The sequence below is a fragment of the Sciurus carolinensis genome, chromosome 8 (genome assembly GCF_902686445.1).
Source record: "Sciurus carolinensis chromosome 8, mSciCar1.2, whole genome shotgun sequence".
Classification (NCBI taxonomy): Eukaryota; Metazoa; Chordata; class Mammalia; order Rodentia; family Sciuridae; genus Sciurus; species Sciurus carolinensis.
In genome coordinates this window covers 104,998,608-105,022,339 of record NC_062220.1, presented here as the reverse complement: position 1 = coordinate 105,022,339, position 23,732 = coordinate 104,998,608, and the positions used below count along the sequence as shown (strand labels likewise).

At 45.8% G+C, this 23,732-nt stretch overlaps 1 protein-coding gene across 4 annotated transcripts in view; it reads left to right on the top strand.

Annotated features, from left to right (window-relative positions):
* Positions 1–23,732, top strand: part of Tns3 (tensin 3) — a 271,594-nt gene that overhangs the window by 93,604 nt on the left and 154,258 nt on the right. The window lies entirely within an intron of this gene.

Genomic DNA, 23,732 nt, shown 5'->3' with positions numbered 1-23,732 from the left:
GGGGAGGCCAATGTAAGGAGACTTTTGCTCCTGGGGTTTGTGTACTGCTCGCCCTGCCCTACCTCACCATGAGGGAAGGAGACCTAAGGGAGGGAGACGGCTGTACTTGCTGCCTCCTCCAGGTGCCTGCCAGGTGTGTTACTCTTAGCTCCTAAACTGGATGGGTGTCATGTCCTCAGCCCCAATTTTGCCACAGTCAGCATCCATTGCATTCTGCTGGGAATTTTGCCTGCCCTCATGCCTTACTATCTCTGTGGGCTGAGTTCAGAGGCCTCCAGACATGAGGCTGGTTTTAAACCCTTCTCTGAGGGTTTGGCTGAAGTGCAGTGTGGCAGCCTGGTGAATCTGAGTTCAGATCCTGGTTCCACCCCATTGCTGAGCCTGTTTGCTTCCTCACCCAGTGGGGATGCAGGGCTCCCTAACCTAGCTGAAGAAGAAGTGCAGGAAAAGGGGATGGGCAGTGGTCAGGCTTGTCACACATGCCCCATTCACAGGCCAGATGTCCTTATTGTGCTCCTTTTACTGCTATCACATGCTGTGGGTCTTCTGCACCTGTGGGAAAGCCAAATGTGCATTTAAGGTCATAGGAAATTTAAAAGCCAGAGCTCACTGAAAACCTAAATACCTACAAACTATGCCAAACACATGTATCAAGAGCTGAGGCCCTCAGCAGTGACTGGGGCGTCTATCCAGTTTTCCCTGCTGGCCTCAGTGCTGCCCTGGGCTGGCCAGCCACTTCCTCCCTTTCAGTCCTCTGTGGTGCTCATACCCAGGGTCCTGGGGTGTGTCTTTGTGTGCTCTTGGCTTTGATAGGCTGCAGTTTCCCTCTGTGATTGAGGGGAACCAGGGACTGTGTGCCACTCTGAGACCCTGGCTGAAGCACATTTTCCCCAAGGTCCTCTGTGGTTCTGCCCTGTACTCAGAGGCTTTCTTGTCATCAGATTTGTTGGTAAGTCCCGGAAATCTGTCCTGGTGGAATGCCACCGCAGTGCACCAGGTTCAAAGGGTCCCTGCAAGGCTGGGCCAAAAGGGAGGGGGTCTGACTTGGCCATTGGGGGATTGTTACTGGGTTCCTCAGAGTTCCTGGGATTTGGAGAGGATCCTCTCAGTCTCTGGACACAGCTTCCCACCCCAGTAGGATATACCTTGCTTTTAATAAGCCTGGTCACTGAGAGAACTGGCTCTTCTTCCAGATCAGTCTGGCCGCTGCACACTCCTCTTGCAGCTCTTTGTGTGTGTGAATCTATGTGTATTAGGTATGCATTGTTATATGTGTTTGAATATAAAGACGTGTATTATTCATGTACTTGTGTTATATGCATATATACATATATAAAAATGGGAATTATATAGGTACTTGTTTCATGTATGTGAATGTGTGTATTAAATATGTATTTGTTGTGACTATATAGATATGTGTAAGGTTTGTGTGTAATTGTTTTATATATATATGATTGTGCAGATATGAGTGTATTATGCATGTAATTATATGTATATGAATGTGTAGATATATATTTTGCTTGTAGTTGTTATAGTATGGGTGTGGATGTTTGTGTAATTGCCATATGTATATGAATGTGTGCATTGTATATATACTTCTTTATGACTGCATAGATATGTGTCTGCTATGCATGTAATTGTTATATGTATGTGAATGCATAGATGTGTATTTTGGATGTGTTCTTTTTCCACTTTTATTGGTGAGGTACTTATAATAAGCATATAAATGTGTATTGTGTAGTAATTGTTACACACATAAATATCTAGGCATATGTATTATGCATGTATTTGATGTATGCTTGTGAATGTATGTATAATACCTGTAATTTTTGTATGTATATGAATGCATAAATTTGCATTTTGTGTGAAATTGTTATATATGTGTGTGATTATACTTGTCATTATGTATATGTGTATGTGCAATTGTCATGTGTACAAATATATGTATGTATTATGCATGTAGCTATTATATGTATATTCATTTTTACATGTGTGCTCCTTATGCATGTAATTTTTATGTATACATGAATGTATATATACCGTCCTGATGGGGACAGGTTCTGAGAAGTGCTTTTCATCATTAGGTGATTTTTGTCTGGCTAACATCATAAAATGTACTTAAATAAACCTGGGTGGTATAGCCTACTGCACACCTAAGCTATATGGTAGAACCTATTATTAATTGTTTCCAGTGCTTCAAACTTTTTTGGTTAAAAACTAAGACACAACACACACATCAGCTTGGGCCTGAACAGGGTCAGAATCATGAATATCACTCTTCCACCTCCACACCTTGTCCCATTGGAAGGTCTTCAGAGGTAGGAACACTCATAGAGCTGTCATCTCCTATGACAAAAATGCCCCTTCTAGAATCCCTCCTGGAGGATCTGCCTGAGTTAACCATTTTATAAGTAGGAGTGCACTCCAAAATAAGGATAAAAAATACAGTACAGCCACCACATACCAGTCATGTAATCATTTCCTATCATTATCAAATATTAAATTTTTACTATTAAATTGTATATGCTCTACTTTTGTACAATTGGAAGCACAGTAGGTTTTTTCTACACCAGCCTCACCACAAATGTGTGGGTGATATGTTGCACCACTGCATTGGGACAGCTGCAATGTCAGCAGGTGACAAGAATTTTCTAGCTCAGTTATAATCTCATAGGAATACTGTTGTATCCAAATTGTCATTTTGTGTGCAGGCCATATAACCCATCTCGTACAGTGCCTGCCCCTCATGCTGGAGGCCTGGTTCGAGTCCCCAGCACTCTGAGATTGTGGAAATTACAAACAAATTGTCATTTTGTGGCATGTGACTGTGTATATGTGTGTGTGTGTGTGTGTGTGTGTGTGTGTGTGTGTATGTTTCCCTGAGATGACCGTGCATGAGTCCACTCTGTGCTCTAAGCACTTTGTGACTTTTCTAAATTGCTTTGACCAGCAGTTCTGTAAGTGTGGCCCCGGGCCAGCAGCCTCAGCATTGCCTGGAACCTGTTAGAAATGCACATTCCCAGGCCAACTAGTCCTGCTGAATCAGGAACCATGGGCTGGAGCCCAGTGATCTGTGTTTAAACAAATCATTGGGAAGGTCTGTGCAGCTCAACTGAGAATTGTTGCTGTGAGCTGGAGTGGGTGCAAGGGCCTTATGGGGGTGTGCTGGTCAGGTGTGGCCCTGACTGTGTACTGCCTCTCCTCAGCCGCATCTCTGCATGGCAGTGTGAGCTCAGAGACCCACTTCCCTTATCTTTATTCAGTGTGTAGCTTTTTCCCTTAAGCTGGGAAGTTCTAGCTTCCTCCTGCCTGTGGAGGAATAAATGGCAGGGTGGATACGGCAGCTCCAGCCCAGCTCTCACCCCCTTCTGCCTCATTGTGCTGGATGAGGTGGGATAAATTGATCCTCCTCTATCCAGTGGCACTTGTGGGGAGGGTTTGGACCTGCATGGTGTCACTTCTCAGGGCTGAAAGCATCCAATCCTTTTTTCTCTCAGGTCCCTGCTTGGGCCAAGGACCTTCTGGCACAGGGGTTCCCAGTGTTTTGGATTGGCACAAATGTAGAGACCTTCAGATAACACCCACTTTTGTGCAGGCCTGGGGAATCCCCTGGACCATGTGGTCCTGACTAGGCTACCTGAGAGCAGTTTTTATTTTCTCTTTGTTAACCATTCATCAAGCACCTGCTGTGTGGTTAGGCTACCTCCTGGGGCTCAGAAATGTGAAGAAACTCTCCAAGGTCACCCATTTGCTGAGAGGTCCTTGCTGACCTGCTCTTGGCTTCTTTGTCTGCTCATGTGTGTGCACTTTCTATACTTAGAGAGAAGGGACATATTCTTTAGTACTGCTTCTAAGTTTTTGTTGGGCCACATTTGTAAATCAAGGATAAATTGTGGTAGAAAAAAAAATACCCTCACATTTTGTTAGTAGAACTTGAGAGGAAATTAGTGGTTATTTAATGCCACTGTTTTGGGTCCAGGATTGGTGTTTCTGGGCAGGCTGCTTTGCACATGGATGAACATGATAGATGGAGGTTTTGGGTTCAGGTGTGCCCTTTGGACCTTGTCACATCATCCTGAGTCTTGGCGCTGCCTGAGCTGATGCACATGGGGATTCCTTCAGGGCCTCTCTGATTCCCTTCCTCCCCCTCTGACCTCACATGCTGTCGGGAATCATGGTGACTCCTGCCCTTGGACTCCATGACTCAGGCAGCCTTCTGGGTTTGGGAGCAGATGGCCTGCTTACTTTTTGGATGTTCCATATGTATCTATGGCTGGTCAGCTCTGAGACCACCCTCTGTTCCTTGGGGTGTGAATGTTCCTTCATTTGCCTGTGTCCTGCCCTTGGACCTGGCCACCCCACTCTGACTCATGCCAGTGGCCCTTCCTCCAGTAGGCTCCTTTGCCACCCACCTCTGCTCTGCAGATGTAACATGAGGGCCGGGAGCTGTCCCAAGAGGTTCCAGCATAGCTTCATCCCAGCATGTTTTAACACTAAGCGGCTGGGTCTGCCAGAATTCCTGTGGTAGCGCGGGCTTGGGGCATGATTGTTTTGAAACTCGCTGGCATAATTCGCTGGTCTCGGTAGGGAGAAGGTGTTAATGGCCTATGCCAGCCAGACTTAATGACTGCCTGTGACAGCCCACGATCAACTGTACAAGCATCTGTCACCTTGATGACATTATGCCTGTGAGTCTTATTTGTCTGTGGGGCTTTTGTGACCACCTGGTGGTGTTTCAGACATGAGGAGGGAAGAGTGTTTTCCCATGCCCGTTGTGTATTGATCTAGTGATTCTTTACCTATGATGCTTGTTTTTCTGTTACTTCTCCAGAATCTTCTCTAGTTTATTCCTGTGGCTTACAATAATGGGACGTGAGGTTAGAGTAATGCATGTGCTGGAAAACGTCAGTCATTGTGGTTAAGACTAGAGGCTGGGGCGACCTCCCTTTGTAAATGTTAACATAGCTGATGAAGCATGCAGGCAGGCTGAGAGTTTCCTGGGAGCCAATGTGAAGAGGAAACCACAATTAGTGACACACGTCTTTTCTGAAAGGGGGGAAAAAAGCAGAAACTGCAGAGAAAATATGCTATGTGGGAAATTATGAAGGGTATTACCTAAGGTAATGGATGTGTCCTGAGCCACAACTGTAAGACAAATGCTTCTGCCTGTTCACAGGCACAGTGCAGTGATTGTTCTAGAGACGGTTGTTTCAGAGACAAAATATAAAGGACCAGCAATAGCTTTATGATGTGCTTACGTCATACCATATGTTGTTCTAGGTAATAGGATCCTCAGTGATGAGAGAGGTAGCTCTGCTCTTAGGACTGAGTCACAGCCTGTGATCCAGCTGTTCTGTAGATCTACACGTGCATGTACATGTATGTGCTACATTTACACACAGGCACAGAATGTACTAGTTCATATGAGTGAACATGGGACTAAAGTCAGGTCTGGAACCATCCAGGCTGTGAATACTGGAGAACCCCATGACCTTGATCTGACTGTTTTGTGGACTCCACATTCTGCGTCTGTAAAATGGGGTTCCCATTTTACAGTTCCTTGGGGATTACTGTGAGATTGGAACGAAATGAAGTATTAAAATTCTCAGTGCTACTCAGGAAATACGTGATGAATGGGAAAAAGCCTGACTTGCTGTTTCTTGGATTTGAGAGGACAATGAAGTCCTTTTAGTTCTGCAGGCCTGGCTGTTTGTTTTGTGTTTTGATCTTCTGCTCTTGCCATCTGATGGGACAGAACCAGTCTGATGAGCCACAGACGATGTCCTCTGCCTCCTGAGGCTAAGGGCACTAGAATAGGTACTCTCCATACCTCAGATCCTGTGATCCCTTGATTGGAGACCAAGGACAAAGGAGCTCAGGGAAGGGATGGCCTGTGGTTGGAACAGGGATATTTGGCATATGTGCTTCTCTGCTTGGTAGTTGCTGGTGTGCAGGGTTGTTTCCTTTGACAGCTGCCAAACTAGCAGATGAACAGTGGCCTAATAGCTTTTTGTTGAAGTTCTAATGGCAAACATTTGGCTTTTGTCCATCTTACTTTTACCTTATCACACGTCACCCAAGGGAGCTGGTTCCTATCCACCCAGCAAGGAATCCTGATACTCTGAAGTGTAGGCATGGCCTTTGTTAGGAGACCATGGAGTCCATGTGTCTGATCTGGTTCCATGCCAGACTCCTGGGTCACCCCCAGTGTCCAGGGAGCGGCCCTGGCACAGCCAGCCCTGAGGATGTGCACACTGTTTACCGAGTGGCCACCGTCCTTGAAGAAGGCCTGGTTCGTGTTTCAGCCTTCCGGTGGCCTTCCAGTGGCGATGTGTGGGAGGCAGGCAGAACAGTGCCAGCTGCAGCTCAGGAACAGGTGCAGGGAACCTCGTCCAGCTGCTGGCACACACATTGAGTGCTTTTGCTGGTTTTTCATGCTGGAGGAGAGGTTATATCAGAATAGTTTCTGAGTCATAATGGCTTTGCTTCTCTTTGTTTAATTAAATTGAAGCCAAGGTACTGTTTCCATCAAAGGTGACATCAGGAGTCAGGTTACACTGTCTCAGGCTGGAGTTTTCAAACTGGGTTTTACCAACTATACCCTAATACTGGTATGCATGTGTGTGTGTTTGTGTTGTGTGTGTGTATGTGTGTGTACATTGGCACCTTGTTCAGTAAGGTTTGCTTAAACTCTCTAAACCACATCAGAGCAAGGTGTCCTGAGTAACGAGATCAACACGAGGACAAACTGTGACTGTTTAGATAACCTGCTTGTGACACATTTCATCTTTGCCTCTTCCACTAGTGGCCCGTGATAGAGTCTCACAAAACTTCAAGTTATATTCAGAAGGAATGCCCACCGAGTGGATAAGTAGAAACTTCTGATGAATGAAAAGAACTTTCTTTAATGGTACTCCTTTTATTTCATTGCAAATTAAACAGCAGCAAATTTCAGCTAAAACATCCAAGCTTTTCATTGGTGCTGAGTCCAGTAATCCACGACGGTCATTCAGGTAACCTTGAGCTCATGGGCTGTATTACAGGTCTGTTCTGGTGATCCCTGAATGCAGTGGTCTCTTTGAATTTTATCACAGAAGACTTCACAGAAGTCTTGTGCATGGATTTCTGGTCTTCATGGGCTTAAGTTCAGGCATTTGATTGGACAGTGATTATTTTCTACTTGTAGGTCATTTCCACCACTGTGGTAAATTTCAGAAAAACAGAACCACTGAGCTATATACCACAGCAAAATCATAGCTGTGCAATTATCACTGTTTTTTTGGAAAATCACCTATATATGTATACCTGCATGTCAGGATCCACCACTGCTCTTGTCAGATTCTGTATGTCTCATTAGGAGTCTTCATACAAACAATGTATCAGAGTCCCCATGAAGTCACATTGTATCAGGCCAACAGAGAGGTACAAATATCCTTCTTCTTTAACCTCTCTGATCTCCAGGAAGCAGAGAAGGAAGGCTGGAGAGTCTTATTGGGTCAAAGTCCAGCCATTCCATTTTTGTCAGTAGAACCAGATTCCACATTTGTGGCTTTGACAAAAGTCAGGTGACACCCAGAAATTTAAAACAACAACAGCAATTAAAAAAAAAAACAAAAAAAAAACAAACAAACCCACAGTGATTTCACCTTGACACTCAGTTATCCCAGAGTGATGTTGTAGTTATTCTGCACACACAGTATTGAGGTATTGAAAGGCACCACAGAGGATCCCTGTTTGAAGGGAACAAGTGGGAAAGGAGGATCCAGGAACACCAAGCAGGCTGGGATTGACAAGGGAAACCAGATTAAATCCAGGAGGTGGTGACTGGAATGAGGTCAGAAGACTAGATAGTGTGCACAGGGGACGCCGGCCACTATTCTAAGCCTCAGCCCCTGGGGAGTACCCATCCTTGTTTGGGTGTGAGCCTCAGGACCCACGTCCCAGCCGCTGTGTCCTAGGCAGCCTTGGATCTCTGTCCTGTCTCGTCTTCCCAGCCTCACCCCAGGGAAGGTATGGGTGCTGGTGCCAGCTGGTTCTTTTCTCCTAAGAGCAAGTACAGGCTGACAGAGTGGCCAGGATTCACTGTGGGAAAGGAATGGGGAGGAGAATGAGGTGCACATGACCTGAGAGATGGTCAGGGCTCCCTGTTCCCAAGATCACTTGCAACCATTGATTTGAACAGCACAGCCCCTCGAGGATGGACCAGAGCAGGCCCCACTCCCTGGACTGGTCTGATACAGACACATCTCATACTTTATTTCCAATTCTCTTTTCCTATCTCCCACTTGGTTCCCAGAGCCCTTTGGAAGGACTGGGGTCTGAGTCAACATTAAGGTACTGGATAGAGAGCTTGGGTGGGGGTGGGAGTTTAAAGCCATAATCTTGAACGGTTTTCAGATTCTTATCTTCTTAACTCTGTGTTTCACCCCCTGGAAGGTTTCTCTTCTTTATTTCCCTGCATTTGTGACTCACTGACGGGTGCAAAGTGTGTACTGGCAAAGAGAGGCAAGCCCATAGTGCATTTTCCAGTTAAACTCACACCTGCTTTTTCAGGTAAGGAAACTGCAGTGAAAGGCAGGTTCAGAAACAAATACAGAGCCTCTCCTTCTGGGTCCCAGATGATGCGTCTGTCGTGATGTGGGGGGTAGAGTCATGTTACCCTGAAATTCACCCCATTTCCTTTTGTCGGGAGAATGAGATTCCGCATCTGTGGCTTTAGCAAAAGTCAAGTGAGACCTAGAAATTCAAAACAACAACAACAGCAGCAGCAGTGATAACAATAAACCCCACACTGAAACCTCAGAATATGATCTTATTTGAAATAATCATGGAGATGAAGTCATTCTGAAACAGGATGGGCCAAAATTCAATGATTCATATCCTTATAAAAAGAGGAGAGGACACACAGAGATACACGGGGACAAGGCCATATGACGAGGGAGGCAGAGGCTAGATTGCAACAGCCATCCTTGGAAGGGACAGGAAGGATCCTCCCTGCAGCTCCCACAGGGAGCATCGCCCTGCCCCCACCTTAATTTCAGATTTCCAGGCCTCAGATCCTTGAGAGAATAAATGCTTGTTTTTGAGGCTGCCCAGTTGCCGTACTTAGCTATGGCAGGCCTAGGAGCTACATAATTGGTAGCTCCTTCACTTCTGTCATGCTGCTTCATTGTTCCCCATGCATTTCTAGAACTTCTCCTTGGCCTTGAGTAAAGAGGAAGCTGTTCCAACTGCAGGGCAGCAACTCGACCTGAATAGGAACCAGCAAACAGTGACCATGGAGTCAGAGGGGCTCCCTGAGCAAGGTCTGAGTGGCCTTTCTGTCAACTTCTCAGATTATTTGCATGGAACATATTTTCAGAACTGCAGAGAAACAGCAAAGAATGTCTGTAGAAATGGTTTGATAGAGGAGCCTTTGGTTATTGGGCAGGGCTCCTAAGTCCATTGCCCCAGGACTTTTGCAGGAAAAGACTGTGGAGCTTTCCTAGCCTGTGGGAGTCCCTGGCTAAGTCAGCAGGAACCCAAGGATGGAAAGGGAAGCCTGTCTGTGTTCCTTCTAGGACTCCGTGAATGAGTTGTACCAGGACAACCTGCTGCTCAGAGCCAGGCCTATTTTCATAGATAGTTTCAGGAAGGTGCCCTGATCTTCCCCCACCAGCCCCTGTTTCTAGCTGTTCCCTGAAGGATCTCAGACTCACTGCCCCCAGGCCACCTTGACCCAGCAGGCCCAGATCTCAGGGAATGTCTGTGACTTTCCATCCCCGCCTCTTTTAACCACAGGCTAAACTTTGATCCACGCTTTCTTTGATTTCACCATCCCTTCCCACACCTAAAATAACATCCCGTCTTTGGCTGTTTCCAACTTGGAGGGTGGGAGCTGCCTGGATTTCTGGGAAAGGCAGCTCTGTGAGTTTTCCCATCAGCCTTCACATTTCCTTCAGAAGCCTTGTCATCCATGGCCCACCGGACGCCTTTAGGTCTCAGTTCGTTGACACACCAAAAAACTGGGGAAACCCTCAACAAATTAGAGAAAACGCACTCAACTGTGCTGAGCCTCCCACACGCACGGGCCTTCTGCCTTTGTAACTGGTATTTGAAAGCCTGAGGGGTAGGATTCTGCCCTGAAGCTATTGTCCCACCTCTGCAGGTGGGGGAATTGTGAGACATCTACAGCAGCCACTGTGTTAACCCTGGGGTGGTGTCGGCTTACATTCAAGGAACACAAAGCCTTAGCTAATGATTAAAAACCTGCACTGGGCTGCAGGCCCCGTCACACCTGCGGTGACTTGTCTGTGCCACCAGGTGTGTGGTGCACCCATGGTACTGGATTCCTACTGCCCTGGCCACTAAGTGTGCATGTGGGTTTAGCGTTGGAGCCCTTTTTTGGGCCCTCCAGGGAGAAGTGGGGACCTTTGGTGCTGGCAGTCCTTGACCCCCAGGCCCACCTCTGCCTAGTCCCTCTGTGACTTCAGGTCAACTCAAAGTCACTTCCACTTAAATATTGATGGCCTTCTGCAGATCACTGCCGGTGGCCTTTCTCTGAGGCACCCACTGATGAACTGCACCAGGTCTGATGGCAGCAGTCCGTAGTGTACAGGGACCACCTGATGAGTGGTATTTTTAGATTCTAGCAATCACACATTTTAGTTTAGAAAGGGCTCTTTTTTTAATTTAATTTTGATTCATTGTACACAAATGGGGTACAACTATTGTTTCTCTGTTTGCACACAAAGTAGAGTTCCACCATTTGCATAATCATACATGTACATAGGGTAATGATGTTTGTCACATTCTGTTTTTTCCTTCCCCCACCTCCTTCCCACTCCTCTGGAAAGGGGTCTAGTAGGCTGTGGCACATTGGTGGGGAGATAGCAGCAACTACTGAAGGGGAAAATCAAGTGCTTTTTAATTTATTTTTTTTAATGTGCTGAAGCTCTTGTTTGGAGAGACATGTGACAGTGTAGTATTATAAACCCTGGGTTGGGGGAGGCATTTATTGGTACAGCACTTAAATTATCTGTGCTTTACTCAGCAAGTAGACCATGTACCATACATGCCAACCTTACCCCTGAGTTCCCATCCATTCCCAGAAAGCGGGGCCGGTCAGTGTGGGAGCTCCTGCCCAGGTTCCTCCCTGCCTATGTGGGCCTTGTTCTCTAGCCTCCTTTCTTATCTTCATCTGGGGCGTGAACGACTGATACATGGTCTCCTATGTTCAAAAAGGCTCTGTTCAGAGAAGCAGGTGCTCATGGCAGTTTCCTGGAGTTGCTGAGAGCACCTTTGAGCTTTCTGGGAGGTCACTCCCTCTGTGTTGGCATGTCACTGCCATCCCAAGTTCGGTGTCTCCCTGTCAGCTGCAGGGCACCTCCATGCTGGAAGTCAGGAACTGTAGTAGCCTGTCCGTCCTCGTGGCTGCTGTCACAGTGGAATTCTCCTAGTGCACTTGTAGCAGATTTGTTTAGAATGTGTACTTCCCCTTCAGTATTAGGTAACACTTTTTGTTAAAAAGGAAAAGAGCTTTCGTTTACTGGAAATCATGTCATGTTGGAGGCTCAATTACACAAAGGGAAGAAGGAGAATCATGTTTAACTGCATGGGTACTTTCCAGTTTGGTGAAAAGTTTTCTCCACTTGGATAACATTGTTTACCAACGTGGTGACCATGACATTCCCCATCCTGGTTTTTCCCCTGGGCCTTGGGCATGAGGGGCAGCCGTGGCCTGTCATTCTAGAATGAACCAGTCCTGGAGAACAGACTCATGGTAGCAGGATCCCTGTCCTTCAGATGGACAGGGAAGGCCTGGGTTCTGATCATATCCACTGTTAGCTTTGTGATTTTGGACAGGGGTGAAATTTTGATCTATGCAGCAGGCTTAGAAAAGTACTATGTAAAATAATAGCAATACTCCTTAGTTACTTTAGTGAGATGCTGGGGAACCAACTCATTCTAGAAATTGGTCAATAAAGAGAAGTAGTCAAACACCTGTGTCCGCACCCCCACTGTTTTTGTAGTGCTAGGTAATTGCCCTTCCATGCTAGGCAAGCGCCCTACCGTGGAGCCACATCCCCGGCTAACCTTTCTTTCCTTCACAAACTATTCCTTAGGGTTTCCAAATGGAGGAAGAGGGAAAATTTTACTGAAAGAGGAATTCTAGCTATCCATATTGAAAAAATGATTGAGTTAAAATATTGTCCTTTTCAAAGCCCTCATAACTGAGTCACTGGTTCTCAGCCCTGATCCTGAGCGACCTCCACTGTCACAATAGGGAGGGCATGTGCCTCCTCCCAGGGAAGAGTATGATGCCCCACTGTTCAAACCTTGCCCCAAATCAATCCAGAGTCAGACCAAACCGCAGAGTTATATGCAACTGACAAGAAATCAGGCGACAGAGCAATCTGTGATACTGTAACACCAAAGGGGTCAGCAAAATCAAGAGCAGGGGGAATTCTAATGAGAATAAATGAGCCTGATATTTTTCAAATGAATTTGCAAAAAGAGGAGGAAGAACCTATATTGTAAAGGAACTGAAGAGACAAATAAACATTGTAAGGCTTTATTTGGATCCAGTTTTTTTTTTTTTTAAGGCAGTAAAAGTAAAAACAAAAAATATGATGGAGAAATTTGAATATTGACTATCTTTCATGATATTAAGGAATTATTTTTACAAAACGTGTATTTAAAAAAAATTTTTTTAGTTATCAATGGACCTTTATTTTATTTATATGCAGTGCTGAGAACCAAACCCAGTGCTTCACACATGCTAGGCAAGTGCTCTACCACTGAGCCCCAGCCCTAGCCCACAATAAAGGTATTTTTTAAGGTCCTTATCAATATATTCTTATCTCTATATATCTTATCTATGTATATTGAGATATTTGTGGACAAAATGATATGAGTGAGATTAGCTTTAGGATGTCCCAGAGATGTTTACAGATGCGGTTCACTGGGGATACTTTGGTCACTGTGGGTGGTGCCTGGGCTCCTGGTCCTAGTCTCTGCTTCCCAAGGTAGGATGAAAATGATGTGCATGGGTCCAGAACTTTAGGTGAGCTGGGAACCAACCTGCAGGGTCCCAGGGAACGCTTGCTCTGTTATTAAATAAATGCATACCAGTTTTTCCTGAACACTGCACCTTTCTTCTCTTATATGATTCTCTTTCATTTCCTGATGGCTCAGCACTTAAGCCAGTGTGGCCTTTGGCTGTTGACCTCTGAAAGATCAGACCTCTCAGCAGTACTGCTACAGTGGGTGTTTGTGATAAAGTCTGGCTCTGAAAATCTGCTGGAATCCCCTACTGGGTAATCTGAAATTTTTCTGTTTTCCGAAGTGGAAATATTTACCTCACAGAGCCTTTAAAAAATCATTCTAAATAAAGGTTTGTTTCAAATGAGCCAGGTTAAGTCTTACCGTTTTTCCCTGGGAAAATTCTACACCTCCTTGGTTAGAGGGATTCACCTTGAGATGACTTTCTCATGGAAAGAAATGAGGCCAACGTGCAGATATTCAGGGAGACCTGATTTTGACTGTATAGAATGAAGAATTTTGGAAAATTCAGACAATTAAAAATGAAGTAGTGAGCTCCCCATCATTGGTGCTATTTAAGCAGAAGCTGGCAGTGTTGTAGAAGTGATCAGCCCCTGGATGACTGGGGTACTGAGGAGAGGGATAGCCAGGGATGCTGTAAGGGAGGAGGAATCAGCATCACGTGGTAACATGGTCCTGAGTACAAACCTTTTGAATCAGTGGGTCTTAGATGTGGTCCAGTCCCAGCAGCATCAGCATAAACCTGGAAACTCACATATTATCTGTTTTCACCCCGACTTTAATGAGCAGTAAACCAACAGGAAACAAAGTTTGGATCCTGGTGTTTTGTATCACAGAATGAATGGGGTGGTTAGCTGGCTAGTGATTGATGGGAGGTCTAGAGAGGCCACAGGGGTGCGACCCCAATTATTTGGTAACTTAGAGGGCAATTTAGAGTTTTATTCCATTTAGTAAGCCAAAAATTCTTGGATGGAGATGTGGCTTTCATGAATTCTGCAGCTACTTCCCTATTTTACATGTCTGCCCTTGAAGATGTCTTATGTTTAATTCTACACTCACAGTCTTGTATTTGCCCCTCCCTCTTAAAGAGTCCACTCCCCAAATGTGAGAGATGTACTTTCCATTTTTTCCCCCCTAGCTCTTGTATTTCTAGTGGGTAGTACACACAGTACGTGTTGGAAAATAGCAATTGAAGTTAGTGTTCTGCAAATCAGCTTTCTCATGGATGCATCTGCAAATTCTCTGATACCTGCGTTATTACATGAAACTGACTGTTACAGCCTGTAGGTTAGATTAGATCACCATCCAGGTGATTGGAATTTACTAGATGGAGGGAGAGTTCAAAGTGACTGGATGCTCTGTTTTCACTGCTATAACTCTTCCTTCTTCAATACTTTACAAGTTCTGTCAGGTTTTCCTAATTACATCAATCATTTTCACTTGTAAGGTTCTTGTCTGCCAGCCTGTTTTTCTTACGTGTATTCAAAAAGGTGAAGGTGACCTTTTAGGTGGAGTCAGAGGACATTTCTGCTACCCTCTTGCTCAGGTTCAGCTGCATACAGTCTCAGCCCTGCTTCCTGTAGGGAGAGGGCAGGGTGATATTTCCAGGCCCCCTCTGTTCTTCCAGAGAGGCTGGAGATGCTCATTGTTGTTTGATTGCTTTCCAAATGATCACCACACATCTCAGACCTTTGAGAAGGTGTCTCAGTCAAAGTGGGGAACCACAGGCTGGGGTTGTGGCTCGGTGATAGAGCGCTTGCCTAGCATGTGTGAGGCACTGGGTTCGATTCTCAGCATCACATATAAATAAATAAATAAAATGAAAAGGCCCATTGACAACTAAAAAAAAGTATTAAAAAATGTGGGGAACCATAATAGTATCATGAGGGGGTGACTTAAACAACTGACATTTATTTCTTATAGTACTGATGGCTGGACATCTGAGATCAAATTGTGGGTGGGGCTGGTGTCTTTCAAGGTCATCTCTCATTGCTTGTAAATGACCTGTTTCCCTCCCCACCCCCTATGTCTTCATGTGGTCATCCTTCTGTGTGTGTCTATGTCCTGTTTTCATCCTTACATTGACATCTGTCATACTGGATTAGAGTTCACCCTAATTACCCTGTTTAAACTTTAATCACCTCTTTAAAGACCCATGTCTCCAAGTTACAGACACAGCCTGAGATTCTGGGAATGAGGACTTCAAGATGGGAATGTCTGAAGAATGCATTTCAGTTCTTAACAGGTGGTGATACGAGGTCATGGCCTCTAGGTGTGTGTCCTGCCATTCCATGATTTGGGGAGTAATAAGTTATAATCTTGGAATTGTGGTCTTGATCATGGAAAATACTAATTAACAGAATAGATGGCTTCTTTCTCCCACTGACCTGTCTCTCCCTCATTAATCCATTCATTTTATAAATACTTGCTTCTGGGGACCTCTGGTGCCATGTCTGCCTCGTGCTGGGGACACAAAGGTGCAGAGGGATCTCTGGTGATGGAAATTGCACTCTAGTGCATTCTGGTGGCATAGTCTGCCTTGCTTCTGAGCACTGACCCAGGGAGAGGATGGGGATGTCATTTGCATTGAGTGTTTGTTGCTACCTTCTCTTTCCTGCCTCATTCTTTGGGTTGTTGATTTCATAACTACCCAGTCACTTCCATGTCCCTTTAACTTTGGCTGGACAGTTCCTTTTTAGGAAAGGTTGTCAACTATGCTCACATAGAAAAGGGGGTCATGAACCCTACACTTTTTGGATATTTCCTGTGCCTCGGGGTGACATATCTGCTTATGAAAGTCATGAGACCTTCTGCAGGAGCTCTTGGTGATGTGAACCCAAAGAACATTGTATCTCCATGTGTTTTTCTGGGACAACCACAAGGATATTGGAAATTTTAAACTATAAAATAGTTCTCAGAGCATCATTCCTAAGAGTGAAAAATTGGAGACAAGGTTCAGAAATAGGGGGGTATTTTTCTCCAGCTGGATAGTTGGATACCACACAGCTGTTAAAAATTACATTGCAGAAGAAAATCAAATGATATGAACGTGGAATAAAGTAAGGAGGATCCATCCTGTGACTAATGTGGATTATGTTGGGTTGTGAGGGTGGTAGTGTAAGACTGGACCCATCTGAGTCTTTTTGTAGGTATCTATTTTCCGAGTGTGGTGGTACCCACCTGTAATCCCAGTGACTCAGGAGCCTGAGGCAGAAGGATCATAAGTTCAAGGCCAGCCTCAGCAACATAGAGAAACCCTCATCATTAATGAGATCCTGTCAAAAAAAAAACAAAAACAAAAACTGAGAATATAGCTAAGCACCCTTAGGTCCAATACTCCCCAGTACCAAATATTAAATAATTAAATAAATAAAAATTCTCTGAATTTTTTTTACAAGAAAATTATTTACGTTTATCATAAGAAAGAAAATAAGGGAGGATTTATTTTTTAAAAAGCTCCTGAAGTTTCTTAAAGCTGTCTTCCCAGTAACAGTTGGGACTCTAGACTGCAACTGTGGCAGGGTGGGGGCATTAGAGGGGGCTCCTGACTCTCAAGCAGTGAGCTGGCACCCATGGGAAGGGATGGGGTGGCCGCATGTTCCCCCTGCAGAAGGCTGTGTCTGTGATTCACTTCTGTGGCTTCCACTCTCCATTGCTCTCCTCAGTGCAGACTGACTTTATCTTATTATTATTTTCAGATCCAATTTGTACTGGACAACTGACCTCTCAGAATGTAGGAAAGCATGGGGAGGGGGAATTGGTGCTTCCAAGAGATTCCAGTGTTCTAAACCTGGCCTCCCGCCCCTCAGTCACATCCACACTGAAGCCCCTGAGTGGAGGGCATGGATGTCACTGTTTTAAACTGCACTGTTTTAAATGTGTCCAATGCTCAGCCAGTGAAATTGCCCTTTGGCAGCACTGAAGGTGACTTTCTATCCACAGGTATTTGGGCATAGTGGGGAGGGGCAGCTGGCTGTGGGCCCAGGGACCTATCCTGGATGGATGAGGTTTCTGCTGACTAACTAGATGACCTTGACCTTTAAAAGGGAACATTTCTGTAAGGAATTGAGTAAAATCACCCTTGTGATTTTTGTCTAAGTCAATATGTTACATATGTGGTATGCTGACATTATTTTGTCATGGTTAGGCATGCACAGTGCTCCAAGACCTCTCTCTGTACCTTTTCTGGTTCATCCGTCTGAGTCTGATTATTCCAGGCTGGTCCAAGTAAAGGTTGTGCTGTCCACGACAGAAGAGTTCTTTCACTCTTGGTTCTAAAGTAAAGGACCAACTTCACCTTTCTTGGGACAGGGTAAGATGTGGTCCTGACCTGAGATGTGTAATGGTCTCAGTGTTCCCTGGGCAGCCCTCTTGCCCAGCTGGACAGGCCAGACAGGAGTACATTGGACCCTCCAAGGTCCTGTGACTGTTGTGCTCAGGGACAGGCTGGCTGCAGGACTGGGGTCTACCTTTCTGGCCCAGTTTGCCAACATCTGTGGGTCTCCAACCTTCTTGGTGGCTTCACGGCTCCCCTTGGTCCTGTGTATCATGCAGATAAGATCCTGTGTCTGTCTACTGGGGATTTGGGGTGCGGCATAGTTCCTCTGATGCATGTCTGTACTGTGCTTGTGGGATTGGCCTCCAGGCTCAATGCGGGACTTCTGCCAGGGGAACAGGACATTGGAGAGTGGGCTTAGCACAGGCTGCTGACCCCTCCCACAGTGGAGAGCACTCAGACCTCAGTCCCATTACAAAAGTGTTCTCTGCCTTCTAAAGAAAGCTGTTCTTCCTCTGCCCTGCTGTGTTCTTCATCTGTGGGTGATGAACCCCCTGTTTGGTTATTCCTGGATGGTCACCACCTGCGGTGGGGGACTCTCCTTTGCAATCTTTCTTATCTAATAGTCACATAATAATGTTACATATTTAGGGTAATCAGCATAATGTTTCCAGATATGGTACAACTTATAAAGATGAAATCAGGGTAATTAGCACATCTGTCACCTCACACGTTTATCATTTCTTTGGGGTAAAAGCATTCGAAATTCTATTTTCCATCTATTTTGAAAGATACATTATTATTGACTGTCATCAGCCTATTGTGCTATGAAATGTGGAAACTTATTCCTCCTATCCTGCTATAATTCTGTACCAGGTTCTTGATGGTGTTTGTGAGAGTTCCAGGTTCCCAGGACTTGTGTGTTCTCTCTCAACATGAAGTCCTCAGGGTCACATGGCCACCCTGGCTGCCGCCCTGTGGAATGCAGGAGCTTCCCCATCACTCTGTCTCATTTGTAAAATGCAGGAGTTAGACTAGGACTCAAGATGACCACCTTATTTCAGGGACTAGGCTGGTGACAGTGGGCGGGGCTGGTGACACCTGTGGGACTTGGGTCGTGGTACTTTACTGATATCATCTCAGTCCCTGCTGGGTTCCTGTGAGGGCAACAGGATCAGCCCATTTCACAAAAGCGAAAACTGATGCTTGAAAGATTTGAAAGTCCTGTCGATGTCCTCCAGTCTGATGAGTGTGGCCGGTTATCCGAATCAGGACAGATGGTCCTATTAAGGCTCCCAACCCCCACTACCCTCTGTGCTTCCCGCTTCAAGGTGGACAGATGAGGCCTTCCATTTGTCCTTATCTTGAGGTGGGGTCCCTTTGCATCTGGCCTGGAAGGTGACCACATGTGACTAACTAGCAGGCACTGCAGTGCCCAGTGAGGAGGGGTACAGGGGACCTGAATGGTGCCCTCCCCACCTCTCTTCCCACGTCATGAAATAATCAAGAAAAATAAAACAACATAGGTACATGTAAGGCATAGTTATAAAATGAGCACGTGCACGTTTCCCTGTCAGTTTCAGGGACACGACTGACTAGGTCATGATGAAGTCGGGTTTAAGCAGCTGCAATGGGTGCCTCTGACAGCCAAGGACAGAGGCTGGTGTTCCAGACTGGCTGCTGCCTGATTGCTGCCCTTCCTCTCCGCCCTGAGTGCTAAGTGACAGATTCAGCCCAGCCTCAGGGAGGTTGGGTGCCCTTTAAAGTCCCCGCTGTCACCAAGATCCATCCTGAGTGGAGTCCAGCCACAATCTCCCTTTTTGTTTTGGTCTCCAGGAAACTCAGAACCGGTCGAACACCTAGTTCCTTTAGCTGAAGAACTTTTATGACACAGTCCGCTCCACCCACCCCCCTCTCGCTCTCTCTCCTCCCTGCTCCCCCCCCCCGCTCCCCCCACTTTCCGTCTTTGACCCTGGATTTGTGCACTTGTTTGTTAGTGTGTTTTTAAAGTTTTCCATCGTTTTTAATGAATTTATTGATGAGTCATCTCAAATTCTGCTTGGAATGAGGTGGAACAAAAATGAACTAAAGAGAGAAACAGAGAACAGGCGGGAAGGAAGGAGAGGGAAAGGGAGGCAGGTAGATGCCAAGCATTGGGTAAGCTCTGGGATGCAGGGGTGAGCACCTGCTTTCCCAAGAACTTGTGGGTTTTTTTGTCCTGGGAGTGAACAACCACGGCTGTGCCTGTGTTTCTGCACCTGTGGAAGGTAGATCTACCTGGAGGCTGGGTCTGGACTGGTCACCAGAAGGATGCAGCCTGCTCAGCTTCCTGGTCAGGCAGCTCTGCCTGGACAGCACTGCTCTTTTTCCACAGGCCCTTGGGAGGTTGGCCCGCAGCCTCAGGCTGCCATCGTCCTTGCCTGTGAGCAAGCATGCGTACTCACCTTGGGGCTGGGCACACCTGCCTGCTACTTCTGCCTGTGATCTTGGAGCCTCCACACTTGAAGGGCTCGCCCACTTACCGAGGCTCTCCAGCCACCCCACTTTGCCTAGAAGAGGAGGCTTAGACTTTGACTAAAAGCAGCAGAAGGAGCCATGCAATAGGAGGAGCTGCTTCTGGAAGGAGCAGCAGCCCTAACCACACAGCCCCTGCTGAGCACAGTGAGTTCCTGCCTCCCAGCCGGCAGCCTCCCAAGAGGTGAGGGAGGCCTGCTTCGCCTTTGAGGACAGCCCTTGCTGCCTTTCCTGGGAAGTTTATTTTCTGAGAATAGCAAAGGGAAACATCATATTTTGTTGTAAATGCTCACTTCTCTGTTGCTTCTTCGGCCAGGGCTTGCCTGCCCCTCTCCTTGTTCTATAGACCTCAGTCCCCTCATTCCATATGGTTCTAAACTAATTAGACCTCCTGAACAGGTGTCAGGATTCTGCAAATCTTGGTTTACAAATACTCATAGAAATAATCCCAGTCTGAGCTAAATGTTGTTTCTCATAGTTGAGCTCAGTGGTGAAATGTTATTTTAGTTTCCCAGATTGAGTTGAGCATATTTTAGTTTCACAATTTCTGGAATCACTGTTCAAGTTTAAGAGAAAAAAAAATCCAGTCTGGTAATTCTGATTTATTATTATTATTATTATTATTATTATTATTATTATTATTTTAGTATTCCCCTTCTGAAAGGAATAAAGGGTCTTACTGACTGTGTGACTTCTGAAAAATCACTTACCCTCTCTAAGCTTTTTAACTTCCCTCTGTTAAATAGGGGCTGCAGTCAAAGCTACACTATGGTGATTATTGAGTCTACACTAGACTGAAGAATAATCTGTGGGGAAAAATTCATTTCGGGAGCCTACCACCTGCCTAGCACATAAATAAAATGATTGGATTAGTGGCTAATATTTATTTAGCACTTATCTTTGAAGCTTTTTACATGTGGTTTCTTACTTAATCCTGCCAATAATGATATTATTATCTCCCCTTCTCAAATGAGGAAACTGAGTCACAGAGAGGTGCATACATTCCCAAGGTTAGATAGCTAGTCAAAGAGTGGAACTGACTTCCAACCAGGGCATTAAATTGCCAAGCATGTATGCATGTCCCCCTTGACTCTCTCTGCTGGGGAGTGGAGGAATGAGTGAATGGACACATGAATGCTTTGTCATCCAAGTGTGGCTGGTTGTTGCCTTTGAAAATGGTTCCCATTTTATTTTATTTTTCCATTTGCCCTGGGAAACAAAGCAGAATGTGCCGAGGTGTCTCAGCCAGGTCTGTGTAATTATCCCCACCCCTGGTTCTGGGCTCTCTGTGTCGTATCACTGAGCCATGAAGTCCAGCTTCCTTGTGGCTTTGGCCACTGCTATTGTTCCTTTTCATGGAGCCATGGACAGTGCAGCCTGTCAGCACTGGTCAGGCTGCTGGAACAGTGCACAGGCCTGGTGACGCTGGGGAAGCTGGCATTGGTCACATGTTCAGGCCTTGCCCAGCTTCTTAGCTTGGCATGCAGAAAAGGGCTTTCTTTCCTATCTCTTCCCTAAAAGCCCACGGGGATGAGGGGAGGCCAGCAGCTGGGTACTGGTTTTCATCTGCCCTGCTTCATGGGTCTTGGCTTCCCAGAACTTTGTTGGCTTTGGGTGAGTAACAGTGAGAGCTGCTTTGGCCAGCCCTGCAGAGTAGAGACCTGCTCCCTGTGGGCAGCCTGTGGGATGGGGGATTCAGACATCTGCTCCTTGTTGCTCCTGTCAGGGAGGTGGGATGTGAAGAAGACCACTAATTGTCTTGGGATGACAAGAGAAAGCTTGAGTAAGAATAGGTTATGGTAGCCAGGACCTGTGCAGACACAGGATACCAAGCCCAGCTCAGTCCATGCAGAAACCCCACAGTTTATAGCTCTGCATGCCTACATCACACCTTTGTGCTTCTGATCTGCTCAAACTAATACTTAGGCTCATCATGTTCCCTGGGCGATGTCTTCCTACATAAGCTGCCAGTTTTATTTTTTGCATATGCTCATGGAGTCATTGGAGTTACCAGTAGAACTCGGATATGTGGACAGTCTGTGCTTTGTGCTGTGGGTGCAAGGGCTTTCATATAAGGGAGCAGAGTTGTGAGGTGGTACAGAGAATAACTGAGGCACACTGTGACAGGAGGCCAGCTCACTAAGGGACTCCCGGGCCAGGCCATCCTTCATCCTATGACAGTGAGGCGCCTGTGAAGGACGCTCCATTTGGAACTCTGTGCTGCATTAATTGCACCACACAGATGGTGCTTGCTGCAGATGAGCTACGTGCCCCCAGTCTGCCTGCCACCTGCAACGTTGCACCCATTCAGGCCCCTGAACCTGTGTGTACCTGCTGTCCCATCTGCATGAGCAAGCAGCCCATAGCTTCCCCTGAGGCCTGACCTTTCCCACCTTGTAGCAGGATGCCTCTGAGTAGTTCTCTCTAGGGCATTTAGCCCTCTCTTCTCTTTCTCCCTTGACAACACCATGTGACAAAATCCTAAAGAATACATTGTTGTAGATGCTAATGATGTATTTATTCAGTGTAGACCCTGATGTGCAAAAGGCCTCACTGCTATACCTTCCACAAGGACCTTACTGAGAAGGTTGTTGTAATTATTAGCCAATTTTTACCCATTAGGAATCAGAGGCACAGGGAATGTGGGGAACCTACCCAAAGTCACACAGCCTATTCATGGTGGGGCATAGATAAAAACCCTGGCCCTGCAACTCCATGTGACAGGATCTTTGTCACTCATTCTGCTGGTCTGTCTTCTACATGCCAGGTGGCCCTGCTCCCTGGGGCTCTGGATCTATGCCATGTTTGGTCCCTGGAGGGAAACTGATGGTCTGAGTCATTGGGAGCTGGAATGGCTCATTATGGCTATGTATTCTGGGCCATCCCTGGGTGGCTCTGCACTGACAGCCTCCAGGGCTGGACTCCAGGTTGGAAAGACTTTTAATGTTGGTGAGATGTCGGAGGGTGGGCATGGGTGAGCAGTTTAGGTGGGGCAGCTGCACCCAGCATTCACCTGTTGTGGTCCAGGCCTATCTCAGTACCTGGGTCAGACTTCTCTAGGCTCTGCTTGGTATTTGTGACCATCAGGACTTGCTACTGTATCATTCTTGGGTTAGATTTTTTTTGAAACATTACTTTTCACAGAGGCCTATAGGAAACGAGGAATATAGTGCTCAGAGATGGTTATTGGAAGCCCAGAACGTACATTGAGGTAAGACTGACAGTCCTTGTTGGTTTGGGCATTGGTAGCCTTAGGTGTGATAATAGCATCCTGGCCTCAAGGTCCTACAATAGCTTCCCCTACATTCTCAGAGATATGTCCCTAGACCTCTAGTGGGTGCCTAAAATTTCAGGTAATATCAAACCCACAGACTTCTTTTTTTTCTACTATATGTATATATCTATAATAAAGTATGATTTATAAAGTAGACACAGTAAGAATTAACAATAATAGTAAAATAGAATAGTTATAATAACATACTGTATTAAAACATTGTGACCTCTCTTTCAAAAAAACTTTCCATACTGTGCTCACCCTTCTTTGATGATGTGAGATTATGTAATGTCTGCATGATAAGATGAGGTGAGGTGAGGTGATTGGCACAGACTCTGTTAATGTAGCACTGGGGTACTATGTAGATTACTTGCACATAAACTCCATGATAACTTTGTAGGTTATCACATAATTGAAATGGCTAGTGAGTGACTAATGGGTGAGTAGCATATACCATGTGGATATGCTGGACAAAGAATGATTCATGACCTAGCTGTGACAGCATGAGTTTTCATCATAGTATTCAGTGCAGTTTAAAACTAATTAATGGTTTGTATCTGGAATTTTCCATCCAATATTTTCAGATTATGATTGTCTACAGGTAATGGAAATAACAGAAAAGAA